Raw genomic sequence first — 10,366 nt, forward strand, 5'->3', positions numbered from 1 at the left:
AGCGCCACGTCAGCAATTTTTACAGAAAACCCCTCATCATCTGGTGAAATAGCATACACGTTCGAATTCACGTAGACCGTACGATCTGATACAAGGCTTGATCCAACCATCCACGTGGCCCTGTGTGCCGACCCTTCCACCACCGTTGAATCAGAGAAAAAGAAACGAACGGCTCAGATCCCTTGAGCCAAGCCTCCTAACGAAAACCCTAGCTTCATCCCTTTCCTCCAGTCCACGACGCCGCCGCCGCCCTCTCGTGCCCTCCTCTCTGTCGCTGTCGCCACGTGCCCTCCTCTCCGTCGCTATCGCCGCCCGCCCTCCTCTCCGTCGCCGCCGCCGCGCGCCCTCCTCTCCGTCGCCGTCGCCGTCATCGCGCGCCTTCCTCTTCGTCGCCATCGCCACTCGCCTTCCTCTCCGTCGCCGTCGCCGCTGCCTCCCTCTATTTCGCCGGCGACACCGCCGCTGCCATCCTCTATTCCGCCGGTCATGCCGTTGCCACCTCCCTCTATTTCGCCGGTGATGCTGCCGCCCTCTATTCCACCTTCGTTGTTGTCCTCTGCTCTGGTGCCGTCACCGCCAAACTGCCCTCCTAGTTGCAGCTAGAGGTGTTTGCCTGTGTGGCCCTGCTCTTTCCCTGCCATGGATACGTTTCTTTGAATGAGGTAGCTCCTTGCCATATGATTTATAATGGGTGAGGTTAGTTCTTTTATATATATATATATATATATATATATATATATATATATATATATATATATATATATATATATATATATATATATATATATATATATATATATATATATATATATATATATAATTTAGATGATATTGTTGGCTTGGGTGAGTTAATTAAGTTGGTCAGTGTTTAAGTAGCCAAATGGTTCATGCCTCTGTCTAAATAAACTTATAAATTCTATGGTTCTTTTTGTCCTTGCCAAGCAATGCAAATCAACAAGGACTTCGGTGCCTTATCTATTTATGATTATGATGATCATTTTCTACTTATCTGATGCCCCTCTTATATTTTGATTATGCTGCTGATTTCTAGCAAACAAGCTTCATGCTCTATCACTAACTGCGAGGACAGACAATTGCCCCATAATGCTTGAGGTAATCATAACATATCATTGTGCTATTCTTTTAACTGTCATTCTGAGGTACTCAACGTGTGTGGGTGCAGATTTATCTTCAAATCTTCTTTGTACTGTAAAGTTCAGATGTCATACCTGACTACTTGCATGTTGCAGTCTTTTGTCCAAGACGATTCCAACATCAGGATTGCCATCTATTCAAGTAATACACGGTACTATTCCTCTCATTGCGATTAACTGCTACTTTCTATGACATAAATTATGCATTGGATCCCAATCAGTGGCACTAAGTTTTAGGTTGACTGCAATGCCTTTTCTCTGCAGTTGCTCACTGCAATTGCTTTTTGTCAAGCCTCATTGATGTATTCAACAAGTATCAGTCGCTGAAGCAAGTTCTGCTGCAGCACAAATCTAACAGTGTTAGGTTCTTATGTTCTTCTGGTTATACCTAGCATTCTTCAATGCCAATTTATCACATTTCTAGGTGCCTTTTCTGGTTATAGTTTCTTACTCTATTTTTATAGCATCTATATGAAGCAGCAATAGTCATTTCAGGATTCTTTCCTGCTGGTAGGACAGATGTGGAATCATAACAAATGTCCAAATTTGGCGTGTTTCATATGACCTAAGTAGCAAAAAGATAGGCATTAGTACAATTAGACATGGCTTGTGGGTAATAAGGCTTAGCTATATGGTCATTAACTTAGCTATAAAGTTGTTACTTGACCAGATCAGCTATCTGGCAGAACTAAGACTTACAACTGGCACATCACTTCAGAGAACATACTTGCTTAGACCTGCAACTTGCATGTACCATATTCTTCAGATACGTTGGTTGCCCATATAAAATGGGGTCTTAATTCCTTTACGTGCAATAATTCATAAAGTCTGAATTCATCTTCAACAGTGCTTTGGTCACAACCAATTGAAAGCTGTAGATATTTCTTACCACACACATTCCTTATGGTAGTGTTCAAATAAAATAAATTTACTCTAAATATTTGCTTGACTGAAAGACAATTTACCTTTATTGCATTTCAGGATTCAGTTATACCCTAAAACAGATTTATTTGACCCTTTATAAAGTTACATGTCCATATTATATATTCATATTAATATTAGTTTATTCCAAGCTACAGTCCAAATAAATAATTGAACCATTTGGTAGTAATCAGTTGTTGAGCAAAGCTCCCAAATAGCACGTGTAATCAAGTTCTATTGTGTTGTATTCATACTCTCAGATGGTGGTTAGATCTTTATGCCACATTATGACTTAATGAATGTATCCTCTTATGTGAATTAGCTAAGCATTGACAAGTGAAGTCCTTGCATGATTACATCTTATTTAATCTTTGTAAGATAAGTTAATTAGCATATCCATATGTTTTTAGTTTTGACTTACACAAAGAAACTGCTATATTTAGTCACTGGCTAATTCATTACTTCGTTGAGTTATTTCTCTCTTCTGTTGACTGCAGTAATAACTGGTGCTTTCTTCACTAGGTCAACATCTCCTTTGTTTATATATACCTTACCCATCTTTACGGAATCACATTCACTGCACTTGCATCTTTTTCCCTTTTCTCCATTGATACTATCCTCAATCTATTAGTGTGGTAACACCGGTATATATTCTGTTGAATTGTATGATAGGTGATGCCTTTCTGAATGATATTGGTACAATTGGAAGGATAATAGAGCAAAGATTTACCTTTTGTTTTTATGGTGTCCTGGCCATAGTCAAACACGGGAGATCACCATACATTAGTTGATTCTGCCTAATTCTAATACCAATGTAATTGCAAGTTGACATTGATTTCAGACACCGCTTTGTGTAAAGATATTTTGTAGAAGTTCTTTTATCCTACTTCAACCATTGCATGCCGAAGCAAAACATGTCTACGTTCTTATGTGATGTGATTCGGGTGAATGAAATTCAGACATTTGTCAGACCCATTACTTATAATGGGTGTTCCTTCAAAATCAGTGGCATCATCAGCCAGGCGCAGCGTAGCGCGCAAATATTTCTAGTTTAAACTTTAACATGAAAACCTGCAAGCTCACGATAGACACATGACCAAACACATCCCTAAGAGTGAGTATAATAAGATAACATAAGCGTGGGCTATATGAGTTGTCGTATAGAGAGAAGAGAGAAGAAAAACAAGCTACTAATTTATGCCTAGCTACATCACGGGCTCTAACAATCTACGTGTGAAAGAAGTGGGCCAAATACCCATGGTGTAGTGTATATATATGTATAGCTAAGCACATGTATGTATCCACTATTAGGTTGATAATAAATGACGTGTCAATCTTTATAATAAAAGGAGTGTAGCTCAACCGGTTAGTCTTCAAGTCCTACAAGACTCCAACTGGCATGGGTACTCACATTTATGCTGCTACGACCCTTCCTAGAGGGTGGTTGAGGAGAGGAGATGAGACCTTTATCTCCTTTCTGTCGGCCTTGCCCTATGAACCATCAGGTGGAGGCTCACCCACATCAAGCGTTTGCGGTGCGGTCCACCGTATTATTTATATATTAATTTTTACTAGAAATAGAACATGTGCGTTGCAACGGGTGAATGTTATTTTAATCTTATTATTATTATACGGTTTAGATAGGGTAAAATTCACTGTGGGAATTCGTATGGATTTTTTTTTAGAAAATCACGAGCTGCAATTAGGAGTCCGACTTTCATCTCAAGTTAGCATGCAAGTTTTTTTAAAAGAGATTTCTTATACGACTCTTTTTTGTATTTTCAAAAGCAAACGAGCTTAAAATCCAACTCAAACATGGATCTGTATTTCCAAAAGTGAACGAACTTAAAAACCGACTCAAACACGAATAGCGTACCAAAATATCGACAAAAACATCTTCAATTTTTATAATAGTAAAGATTAGTATATATACAGTGTTTTCATCATGTAGTCAACATTCCATGTGGGTGCCACATAGGATAAATTCACTCTCCAATTTATCAAGGACTCAATTTACACTGGTATTGATAAGTTGGAGGACACTCTACATCTGTTTTTGTTGTTGAGGGACGACATGTGGACCTTTTCTACCCATATCTGGATCACAAATCAATGGAAGTAATCGTATATGGGCCTGGCTGATACATGCCCATTCATAATTAGGCCACGCACGAAGCCCGCAACAAACCCCTCCTCTTTCTCGGCGTCGGCGGCGCATCTCCCACTCGTCCGTCTCGACTGCGCTTACATCGTCCGGAAAAGTTATCTCGCGCGCGCCGGCAACGTGCATTTTCCTAGAGTAGTTTTAGGCTGAGTTCTTTGGGAGGGGCTGGGCTTCCGCACGAAAAACAGAATGGTAAATTAGCACGTGATTAATTAAGTATTATGTATAAAAAATTTAAAAATTGGATTAATATGATTTTTTTAAAGCAACTTTCCTATATAAACTTTTTGCAAAACGTGTACCGTTTAGCAGTTTAAAAAGCGTGCACACGTAAAACGATGGAGATGGGTTGGGAACCCACGGTAAAGAACATAGTCTAACTAGCTAAATCAGTTTTAGATAATGATGATAATTAAGGTAAGATTTTTTTTACTAACATATTAAAAACTTTCAAGATAGATTTAAAAACTTTCAACTTAAAATTTAAACTTTAAAGTCAATTTTTGAAAACTTTTGCTCAAGATTTAAAAACTTTCAAGTCCGAATTTAAAAATTTTTAAGTTAAGATTTGAAAACTTGAAATTTAAAAACTTTCAACTTAGATTTGAAAACACGTGTGCTGAAGATTAAAAAAAAATAAAAAAACAAAAAAATCACGAAATAAATGCGCGCATGCGAATTAGCCATCCCCCACGCCGTCTGCCTTTGGCCTCAAAGGCTGACTTTGCCGTTGCTTCATCTCAGCTACCCATTCAACAATAAACAACTGCTGTAATTATCAGTTATCTAAACAAGAGAATAAGGTGTTTCGTGTCAGAAAATCAGCAAACAAATTTTCTAACGGCAAATTAGACTCTAATTATTAGAGCACGCATAAACAAGACATACCTCGACTTGACTAATAGCTAAAAACCAACTGACAGTACCAACCAAATAATCTAACATTAGTTTGGATACGTTTTTTCTAAAAATATGGTGTCATTTATTTACTTGATTTCAAAACATTTTTTAAGTATGTTTCGACTGCTCTTTTAAGTAGGTAATCATTTTCTTTTATCCTCGTCTTAAAGTTATAGTATAATTAACGTGCAAATATATATAGTTTATCGTGTAAAAAATAATTGTTTTTGAAAAAAAGTGACGCATGAATATCGAGTAAATATATTGTAGAAAGTCTTGAAAAAACGTGAAATCAAATATCACGTTGCAGCTTTTCTAGATCTCGGTTAGTTAAAAACGCCTCAAATCGGGTGCCCGACGGTGGAGGATAAAATCGGGCGCCTCCCACCACCCCCTCCCCCGCACACGTGTCCTATGCCGCTCCCGCCACGTGTCCCCACCACATATGCTGTTGCAACAAATCACCCACATATTAAGGAAACCTGTTTCATTTTTTTTCCAAAAAAAATATTTCACCTAGCATATTCATAATGTTTCACTATGTATGGATTAAATGTTTAAGTGAATTGAAATATTCACCCACATATTATGGAAACCATTTATTAAGGGAATCTTTTATTTTTTGTTCCAACAAAATTGTTTCACCTAGTGTACTCATAATGTTTTACTATGTATGGATCAAACGTTGCAGTGAATTGAAACATTCTTTCACTATTTGCTGAAACATTGTTTATATATAGGGTGAAACAACGTCCGTTTTTTTAGAAACTGTTGTTTCATATTGTCGACGTTTGATATCGCGATTTCGGTATTTACATAGTATGGGGATCGTTGTGTCGACGGGAGATACCCGTAGACCGGATATAGAGGGTATTGGAGTACGCTGGTACGAGGATCTACGTAATACGACATCAAGCAGATAAAAAACAAAGATTATACTGGTTCAGGCCCCTTGATAGGTAATAGCCCTAATCCAGTTGATATGGGATTTATGATGGAAACCACGGATTACAAAAGGAATAGCGGAACTCGATGATACCGACGAGATCGTAATCAAACAGGTTCGATTAGATCTCCCGGCGACTTGGCTCCTGTAGGCTTCAACTCCGTAGGCTGTGGTGGATGTGTTGGCTATGAGATTCGATGCCTTAGGTCCTCCCGGGGGGTCCCTTTTATATCGCAGGTCAACTGGTCTCCCAGTAGGACTCGGAGACATCGGACCCGGCACGATATAATGACGACCCAGTTCTGTCCGAGTAGGACTCCTTCCATCTGTGAACTCGATAATGAATTTCCTTAACATATGCCGAAAACGTCTGTATACGCGCAAGTGTACCATATCGATATGTGACGTATATTGAAGGGTAGAGGGTATACCTTACCCATAACCCTGACAGTAGCCCCCCGACTTCTGCTTAAATGAACTTGTGTAACCGATCGTGACTTCTGATGTCGAGGTTGTTGTCGTTTTCGGTGTGAGGACAGAGAGACAAGGAGTAATCGACAACTCCAAGTGAAGCTCAATGGTCATGAGTGAATTTAAATTGAAGTCTGAAAAATTGCCGCGCGTAACGGACCTAGAAATTTCCGGCGGCCATCTCTCTCCTTTCCTTGGAATTCGCACCGTCGGAAGTGCGACTATTTAAGGAAATTTTGGGGATCCATTTTGAAGTCCGCCCGTTGTGAAAAATCTCTCCAGCCTCCAAACGCTCCTCGTCTTCTCCGCTCCCGCAAAAACCCTAGCTAGCTCATCTCGGTCCCTTCGGCGATCTCCGGCGGCAATGGATCTCGACAAGTCTACCTCCACCAGCGCGTCGCTGAAGAAACTACAGGAGGATGGCGCCCTTCCCGGTCGCGGGACCATGGAGAGAGAAGCAGGAGGTATTGAACCCCAGCCTGTCCTGGGTCGCATGGTTGCGATCGAGGACTATATTCTCTGTGGTTTTCTTCCTCCGCCTTCTGAATTTCTTCTCTTGGTCTTGAATTTCTACGGCCTTTCTTTGCTCCATTTGAACCCCAATTCCATCGCCTTCCTCAGTATTTTTTCACATCTTTGTGAGGCCTACATTGGGGTAGAGCTGTTTCTTGACCTCTTTCGTTTCTACTACGAGTTGTGTTGGATGGAATCCAACAGGGTATCCGAATGCGTCGGTTTCCAACTCCGGGATGGCCTGAAGTCATGCTATATCCCCTTCCAGTGCCCTTCTTCTCGTAGCAAATGGCGGGCGAGGTGTTTCTATCTTCAGATAGAAAATTCGGATCATGTCTTCGTTGTTCCTGAGGAACAACCAGACAAGATTTCGTCTTGGACCGCAAAACCCGCCTTGACCCCTTCTCTTCAGTCCTTCATTGATGCCATCGATGACCTCTGAGTACGAGGTTTGTCGGGGTATGAAGTCGCTGCCGAGTTCATTAGTAGGCGGGTCCAGCCACTCCAGGCTCGAGCCCACCCAGCCTTTGACTATTCTGGGCCGGAGGACGCGACCCGGGTTTCTCCTCGGGGTATTTTTCTTGTATTTAAATTAACTTCCTTATGTGCGTGTTCCTCCTGACTTATCGAATTCTGGTTCTCGATCTACAGGTTTGAACAGCGAAACCGTGGAGCGCCGCGTCGGCCAATTGATGATCAGCGGCCCAACAACGGCGAGCAACGTCCCCGTCCCCCTTTGCGAGAAGGGGGCAGCCGAACGCGAAGCTGCCATCAATGTAAGTGTAGGCTCTTTTGCATTTTTCTTCCAGGATCGCACTGTGACTTCATGAAGTGTAGGCTCTCCCTCTGACTGATATCATCGGGCCGCTCGTGGACCATCAGGCGGCGGCGTCGCTGAAGGAGAACGTCGCCAAGGAGGCGTCTGATGTTGCAGCCGCTGTTGCCACAACGAGTAGCGGCAACGTTCCGAAAAGGGGGAGGAAATTCTCCTCCGTGATCGGAAATCATCGAAAGACGCCCACCCCCTCGGTAAGCTCTCCTGGTCCTTCATCGTGTAGTCGGGAAACTTCCACCTCATATCATGCCCGTTATACTCCAGGCCTCGGATGCTTCTCCCCCATCTCCACAACGGCAGCGGCTTGTGACGCTTGGCGAGAAGTAAGTGGATGAATTTGAGGTTTTGTCACTTCGTCGAACTCTTGCAGCATGTCTCAATTGTGGCCTTTCACAGGGTGGCGCGGGCGAAAGCGGCGCAAGACGGATCTGGAGGGACTTCCAGCGCGTCTCCTGCCGTGGCCTCGACAGATGTCGTGGTCATGCCCAGGAGCCGCGAGGTGACGCCGAGCGGCCTAGCCAGCGATATCGCGGCTGGTCGGGGTCCGTCGGCTGCCGTCCTCACATGGGAGGAGCTCCAGGTCGAGATGGGGCGCCTCCTTGAGGCTAGTGCTCACGGCGTTAGCCGCGAGATCGCGGAGGCGAGGGCGGCGGCGGCATCGTCGGCGAATGAGCGCGCCGACCGGCTAACGTGTGATCTAGCGGAGGTTAGCAAGGACCTTCAGAAGATGAGGGAACTGGTGGCCGGCAACGAGCGACAACGGCAGGGGCTCGAGCACCGTATGTCGGAACTCGAGAACAACTTGTCGGAAATCCGTGGCTCGCTGTGGGTCACCTACACTGGTCTGCACTAGCTCGCTAGGGAGTGCGGTGTCAAGACCACCATCCCGGCGAATCCTGATGAGTTCTCGATGATGACTTCGCTTGCGGAACTGGCTACGGCGATGGAGGCAATCCCCTTCAAGCACACGGCCAGGCGAATCCCGATGAGTTCTCGCTGATGACTTCACTTGCGGAACTGGCTATGGCGATGGAGGCGATCCCCTTCAAGCACACGGCCATGATCGGAGAGGAGACGTCTAATGGGATCTATACCGGTGCGTGCCATGTCCTTGCGTGTGTGAGGTTGGCGCACCCTGAACTCGATCTCCAGAAGATCTTGGATTAGGGGGCGGCTAGCGACGCGCGCAAGAATGTGATGGAAGAAGTCGGCGATCTGGGGAAGTCCGTCCTCCCGCTTTTTGAAGTGTAGGATTTCGGCTCCCTTGTACTCTTTAGTCATGCTTTGTAAAACTCACATTGGTTCCAACCGCCTTTGTGTGTGCAGTCATCACCTTAGTTTTCTTTAGCATTTTGATCTCGAGTACTTTATTGTCGTTTGTAGAGATGTTGATGTCGAGGATGTCCAGCAGCGCGGGCAGTCTGAGTTGCCAGTGATCGTTCCGGCACTTGCGTTCGAGCCACATGTGCCGCAGGGCGATGTAGATCAAAATTCGCCTGTGGAAACGGGCATGGCGATGACTTCCTTAGGTTGGTTATTTTTGTTTTCATCTCCTTTACTCTCCTGTCTGGATCGACTTGCTTTGCTGTGTTCTCGGGAGAGAAGAGCAGTTTGACTTAGTCGTTTCCACACTGAGAAGACCTCGAGAGTGCGCTTGCTGACCAAGATCGTCGCATCCAATATTGGAGCACGAAATTTGAGGTAGCGGAACTCGAGAGGACTATGCTGGAAGTGAAGAAGGACCAGGCCGTGGAAACACTCCGAGGTCGCGAGGTGTGGTTCAGCTCGTACCTGAAGAGTTGCTGCACGTCCATGACAAGAGTCTGTAGAGAGCTCCGAGTACCCCGTGGGGATCCCGAGGAATCGGCGGCCGGATACATCTCGTGGCTAAATGGGGCCTGCGCCCAGCTCGAAGACATCGGCAAGCGTATCGACGAGGCCCTGAAGCAGGAGTGCCGTCGATCGAGCCGATATGCCGGGGGGCATGTATTGGCTTGCATACGAGATCATCATCCGCAGCTGCACCTCGAGTTCCTCCATGAAGGGTTTTCTCATTCTCGGAGAAATCCTACGGAGATAGATCACTTGGCGAAGTCGATGGCGCCGCTGGCGAAGAAGGTCTTCCAGTCCATGGACTGGCGTTGGCCTTCCTGGTAGTCTCCGTATCCTGTGACAAATGTCTTAGGGAAAAGTGTAATGTAATTTTGGATTTTTACGGAATTGTAAGTACTTGTGAAATAGAAAAGAAATCTATCTAACTAAGCTTTCTTACTCTGGACGTAGTGTGTAAGAGTGTCTTCTCACTTCGCGACTTCGATCAGTCGTTTGAGTTATACACTCTCCCTAGCCCCCAGCCTTGTCATCGGAGAATTCTTCTCAGAAGATAAGACTCTTGGACCTTTGACCTGCCTCGGTTGAACAAGCACTGATCCTAGCCCCCAGCCGTGAAATTGGAAAATTAA

The 10,366-nt window shown here is 44.2% G+C and overlaps 1 long non-coding RNA gene across 1 annotated transcript; it reads left to right on the top strand.

Annotated features, from left to right (window-relative positions):
• The first annotated feature begins 245 nt into the window (after positions 1 to 245).
• LOC9270243 (uncharacterized) lies at positions 246 to 2,990 on the top strand. The gene is made up of 4 exons (XR_003241545.2): positions 246 to 662; positions 1,052 to 1,113; positions 1,251 to 1,306; positions 1,419 to 2,990. It is a non-coding gene; the product is annotated as an uncharacterized lncRNA (long non-coding RNA).
• Positions 2,991 to 10,366: the final 7,376 nt, after the last annotated feature.

The sequence above is a fragment of the Oryza sativa genome, chromosome 3, assembly GCF_034140825.1.
Source record: "Oryza sativa Japonica Group chromosome 3, ASM3414082v1".
In the NCBI taxonomy this organism is placed as follows: domain Eukaryota; kingdom Viridiplantae; phylum Streptophyta; class Magnoliopsida; order Poales; family Poaceae; genus Oryza; species Oryza sativa.